The following is a 6,000-nucleotide window of genomic DNA, read 5'->3' on the forward strand; positions in this document are numbered from 1 at the left end:
CGGCTGAAGGTAATCCCCTTTTGATGAAACAATACCTCCGGCTTGCAGACACGTCCAAAGGTCAGAGCAGACCCTACTAGTTTGGCAGAAGGGGTCCAGAGAGTAGTTTTTATGGTATAAAATGTAACACAGTATGGTAATGTAATGATTCTAATAGGCTGTTTGCAAATGCTATAAGATTTGTATCTTGTATTATATTGTTTAGTGAAAATTAGAATATGCAGCACAGAAGATTTATTGTATTGTAACAGGAACGCCCCTCCTCTTTCTGGCATCCATTTTTGGCGCCTCTTTCGAGCTCCTCTTTTGGGCCTGCTCTGCGCTGTGGCTGGCAGCTCCAAACAAGGCCCCTGCACCCACACCCTTTGCAATAAACCACAGGTTCCAAGACCTGGCTTCAGACATCTCTTGTCTCTGTCCGTCCCAACCGTCCTAGTCCCCAGTGATCCTACAAGCAGGATCAATGGAGCTGTCAAAAAAAACTTTAATAGCAGGGTGAAAAACAATAAACATGGAGAAGTCCAGCACAGTACAAGGGGTGGGATTCAAAGACCTGAGGTAAAGGCGAAGAAACAATATATAAACTTGAGGGTAGAACACTCTAGAACAATAACCATATAGGGGACACAAGTAACTAATAGGGGAGGAGAACTTGGACAACTTAGCTTAACAACGCTAAAGGCTTATGGGGGAACTCTCAAACTCACCCTAAGTTAAACAAATGATTCCCAGGGCTTAAAATCATGCCCAATACTTCTGGGGTAAAATCTGACTGACTCTGAGTTACAGCTGGGCTAACTCCCATATCGCTGCTTTACTCTGGTGCCTTGGGACCATGCAGACCAACAGAGCCACAAAGATGTCCTGGCTTCCACGAGGCTCCACAGTGTCACAATGGTCCCTTGGATCCACGGTGCTCTGCAGTGTCACAATGGCCCCTTCATTTCACAAGGCTCCCAAATGTCACATTGGTCTCCATAGGAAGGAAACCACAGAGCCCCCATGTTTCAGAAGCTGATGAAAGGCAACCACCAGAGGCCAAGGCAAGACCTGTCTGTCCTGGCAGGTTAGGTTGGAGCAACTCTTGGATATTTGAAATTATGAATGTGGAGTCCTGATTTAAAACATTTGTGCCTGGAGAAGAGGGATGGGGGTTTCTTCATAAAAAGAAAAGCAGAGAGCCCTTTCCAGTGTTTGGAAAACAGGTAAGTGCTGCCCCTCAGGAGTCAAAGACCAGCCAGACTTGTCTGTCCTGGCAACTTGTCTGGCAGGAATACTTGTATACACAGAAATTTGGAGGTGGAATCCAAATTTTGACCATGGATACCTGGAGAAATGGACAGTTCTTTTCCATAAAAAAAAGAGCCCAGGGCCCCAGTGTTTCAGGGGCAGATGGGAGTGGCCTTCAACATTTCAAGGTCAGCCAAACCTGTCAGGTGACCCCAGGGAAACCAAGGCAGCCACACCTATTTCATGTTCCCTTGGTTCCACAGGGCCCTGCAGTGTCACAATGGTTCTCTTGCTTCCATGATGCCCTAAGGTGTCATAATGGCCCCTTGCTTAGTCAAGTCCTTAAGGATCTTAATGGTCTCCATAGATCCACAAGGCCCCACAGTGTCCTAATGGCCTTTGGGTTCCATGAAGCCTTGCTGTGTCACCATTGCCCCTTGGTTCCATTGGGGCTCAGTAGTACAACAATGATTTCCCTGAATCCACAACTTCCCATAGTGTGAGAATAGCCTCATGGAAGCATGGGACCCTGCAGGGTCACAATGTTCCTTTGGTTCCATGGGGCCCCACAGTGTCACAATGGTCTCCATGATTCCATGGGGCCTTACAATGTCACAATGCTCTCCATGGATCCACAGTGCCTCGCAGGATCACAATGGCCCTTTGGCTCCATGAGGCCCTGAAATGCAGCAATGGCCTCTTGGTTCCACAAAGCCCTGCTGCTTCACACTGGGCCCGTGGGACCATGTAGCCCAAGAGAGACACAAAGATGTCCTTGGTTCCATGAGGCCCCACAGTGTCAGAGTGGTCCCTTGGCTCCATGGTGCTCCGCAGTGTCACAATGATCCCCGTGGTTCCACAAGTTCCTACAGTGTAACAATGCCCTTTTGCTCAAAAATGCCCTGCAGTGTCAAAGTGGTCTCCATAGGAAGGAAAGAACCGAGCCCCGGGTCATATGAGAGGCAGTCCCGAGAGGCTGAGGCTAGCCAGAATTGATTGTATTGGCAAATTTTGTTTGGGAGCAACGCTTGGATATAGGGAATTTTAGAGGTGGAATCCTAATTTTGGCTGTTGCAGCCTAGACAAGAAAGACTGTTCTTTTTCATAGAAAGGAAAACCCAGAGCCCCAGTGCTTCACAGTCAAATGAGAAGTGGCTCTTGGCGTGTCAAATTCAAGGGGACCTGTCAGACAGTCCCCAGGAGGCCAAAGCAGGCAGACCTGTTCCATGCTCCCTTGATTTCATGGGTCCCCATACTGCCACCCCATACTGTATTCTCCTTGATTGCATGAAGTCTTGCAATGTCACAATGGCTTCTTGGTTTCATGAGCCCCAACAGAGTCACAAAGGTCCATTTCACGCAGACCTGCTGTGAAACAATGGCTCCTTGTTTCTATTTTAAATCAATCACAATCAAACCTCAGTTTGATCATTGATCCTTGCTTCCATAGGGCCCATGATTTGCACAATGGTTTCCTTGATTCCGTGATTCCTGGATTCCACAGTCTCACCATAGTTTCCTTGGATCTCCATTGTCACAACTGACCCATGGTTCCATGAGGTTCTGTAATGTCACCGTGGTCACTGTCAGAGGCTGGATGAGATCAATGTCCCGAGACACCTTGGGATGCTCGGAATGCCCGTGTGGGGCCAGGGCTGGGGCGGGCCTTGGTTTGTGGTGGGACAGAGCCCCGCCCCCAACCCTGGCAGAGCTGTCAATCACACAGCAGGAGGAGTGGTAACTTTCACAGACTTGCTTCTGTGGCTGTCCGGTTTTCGGCTGTTTGGATGGCCTGGAAAGGCCCGGAGTGGCCTTGGGGCAGCCCGCGTATCAAAGAACGAGAAGAGGCTTCAGGTCTTCTTTCGCTCTCTATGTTTATTAATTGTTTATCTAAAAGATTTTCTTTCGGCCCGACAGAGGTCTGCTCAGGAGCCAGCCATGAGCACACTGTCCTGCCCTCCGGACAGTCACCTATCTTTATACCCACAGTTGCGTGTACAATATTTATCATTTTTTCCCCAATACCTTTCCCCCTTATTGCCCGGTGCACTTTTAGTAATGACCAATCCCAAAGTGCCACCATCACCACAGCAGATGGAGGAGAAGAAGAAGAAGAAGAAGGACAGGACACGCCCCAATTCCTCCATCTTACTTCTCTAAACCCCCCTGTACAGCAATCTTAAACCCTGTGTCTCACCCTCTAATTAACTAATCCCTTCACCATTCACCCCGGTGAAATCCTCCTATCCTCATACAGGTGTCGTCTCCTGTGTAGGGTCAAAGTCCATCCACCAGACACTTCTGGCAACATTCCAGGACTCCCGAGCCCCCCAAGGGTGGTCTCGGTGACTCAGCACCTCAGTCCTGAGGTGCTGAGATCCCACATGTGGCCACTGGAGCTGACGGGTTGGTTAGCCACTCTCGGAGTGACTGGTGGAGACTACGAGTCCTGCCACTCCCAGGTTCTCCATGAGAATCCCGAGTAGTGGCTCTGTCTGCGGCGTGGTGATGCAGGTGAGAGCAGGACTGCGAAGAACTGCGGTAAAGGAATGAAGGAGCGGACATGCGTGTGGATGCCATGGCGCTTTATTTGACCCAGGCGGGGCCAGTGATGGTGTCAGGAAAAAGCCGTTAGGGAGGCATTTAAAAAGGGGAAGGGGGTAATGGAAGGAGACATGAGGGACCAATGAACAAAGCCCAGGGGAGGAGCGAGAGAGACAACTAAACCAATAGGAAGGGCCAAGGGGAGGGAAGAGGCTTGGGAGAAAAATCATATGCTAGGTGAGGGATGATTGACATAAAAGATTCTCGACATAAAGGGGACGGTTACAATGATTGACAGGTAACAGGTGGGAGGAACAAACCATTAGGAGGGAGAACGTGGGGGGACTTGAGGGTCAAACAAAAATCTTAGCTTATAAAAACTAACCAACTTTACAATAAACCCATATAAAACACACACAATGTTACAACTTTCTGCTGATTGGCAGAGCTGCCAATCAATAATACAACAGGCAGAGCTGGTGCTACTCTGACTCTGACTGGGCAAGTGACTGGCAGTCCCACCCCAGGGGCAGGCCCATGAAGGCCCAGGGGGCTAAAAGCCGGAGCACGAGGCCAGCCTGTGGTCTGGATCCTGCCTTCTAATGGGGTTCCTCTTTGGCAATGCTGGAACCCCAGCATTTGGCACCTATGTGTGTGTCTTTCTGTAGATCTTCTGTCTTTCTGTTCTCTATTTCTTCTTCTAATCCTACTTACCTGGAATATTTTTGGCTAACTTAACATCTTAAGGGGAAATGTTTTTAGGTTAAATGGGCTAAGTAAATGACGGTAATGCTTTGATAACAGTTTTATGTTGAAGTGGATGTTGTATTAAATGCTTAGCCCAAGTTCCTTGATTGTCTCTATTTTGCCAGTAAAATTTTGTGTAATTTTGACCTCTTAGCTCAGTTGGTTAGGGCATGGTGCTGGTATCACTGAGGCTGTGGGTTCAATTCCTGAGTGGGCCATTCACTTAAGAGCTGGACTTGATGATCCTTGTGGATCCCTTGCTATTAAGAGTATTCTTTAGCATCTGTCTGTGTTGAGAATATCTGATTGGTGTTTCTCCTGTGCACCAAACTCAAGTCAAGGAACCTTTGGTTACCCCCAGCATTTCAGTGTTCTGGGGTGTTCCAGCCCTGCAGGCTCACAATGGTCTCTTGTTTCCATGAGGCCCCACAGTGTCCCACTGGCCCCTTGGTTCCATGGGCCCCAACAGTGCCACAATGATCCCCTTGGTTCCACAACTTCCCACTGTGTCCCACTGGCTCTTTGGTTCCATGAGCTCCTGGTAACCAAGAAGAGCTTCAAAAGCACATTTCTCTTGATGAGCAGCTCTTCTGCCAGCGCAGCAGGGCTGGGGCACTGCCTGCAGCCACCCTGGGCACAGCACAGAGGCACAGAGAGCTTCAATCAGTCAGGGCTGGGAAGGTGCTGAGAAGTGCCTGGGGCACAATCACTGCCAGCCCTTGGCACAGGAACCTCTGGCTGCAGGACAATGCAGCTGCAGCTCCTGGAGCCATCTCCTAAAGCTGGAACATCCCAATGCCTACAGACCCTGTGAGTACATTCTCTGATTGTCTCTTGTGCACAGCAGCCAGGGGTGCCCAGGGCTGTCGTGCAGAGCAGGGTCCTGCAGCCCAGGGTGCTGTGCTGGGGCAGGGACTCTGCTGCCTGCCAGGGACAGCTCTCAGCCAGCCCTGGCAGCTGCTCCCAGCGCTGGGGGACAAGGTCTGGGTGGGAGGAGACAGCTGGTAAGGCTTGGAAGTGTTCTCCTTGTGTGGGGAGGATGCTGCATTGTATAGAATTGCTCCCAGCACGGCATTTAACTGCAGAACATTTCCATGCAGATTATACAGGGGGTGGAGGAAGGCAGGGGCTGCATAAAAGGGAAAAATTTATTAATCTTCTGCTTTGGGTTCCTGGGATGGGAAATTGCATGTAGATATTCATCTCTCGGTTCATGTTTAGAAAAAATAAAAAAAATTATCTGAGCTCTGAATAAAGCAGGCAGTGACAGAAATCAGCACAGGGCCCCTCACAGGCAGTGTCAATGTCACTTCTCCAGCCTCCTCAGGGTTGCTCTGACGTTGCCATCAGAGCCTGCAGAGCCAGAGCTGTCCCTGGGCAGTGCCTGAGCTGGGAGGGGTCTGCAGGGCAGAGCTGAGCCCCCAGGGCTGGGCTGGGCTCTGGCAGCACTGGCAGGGCCCAGCCCTCGGCACACGGAAG

This window comes from Zonotrichia albicollis, unplaced genomic scaffold (genome assembly GCF_047830755.1).
Source record: "Zonotrichia albicollis isolate bZonAlb1 unplaced genomic scaffold, bZonAlb1.hap1 Scaffold_254, whole genome shotgun sequence".
Taxonomy (NCBI): domain Eukaryota; kingdom Metazoa; phylum Chordata; class Aves; order Passeriformes; family Passerellidae; genus Zonotrichia; species Zonotrichia albicollis.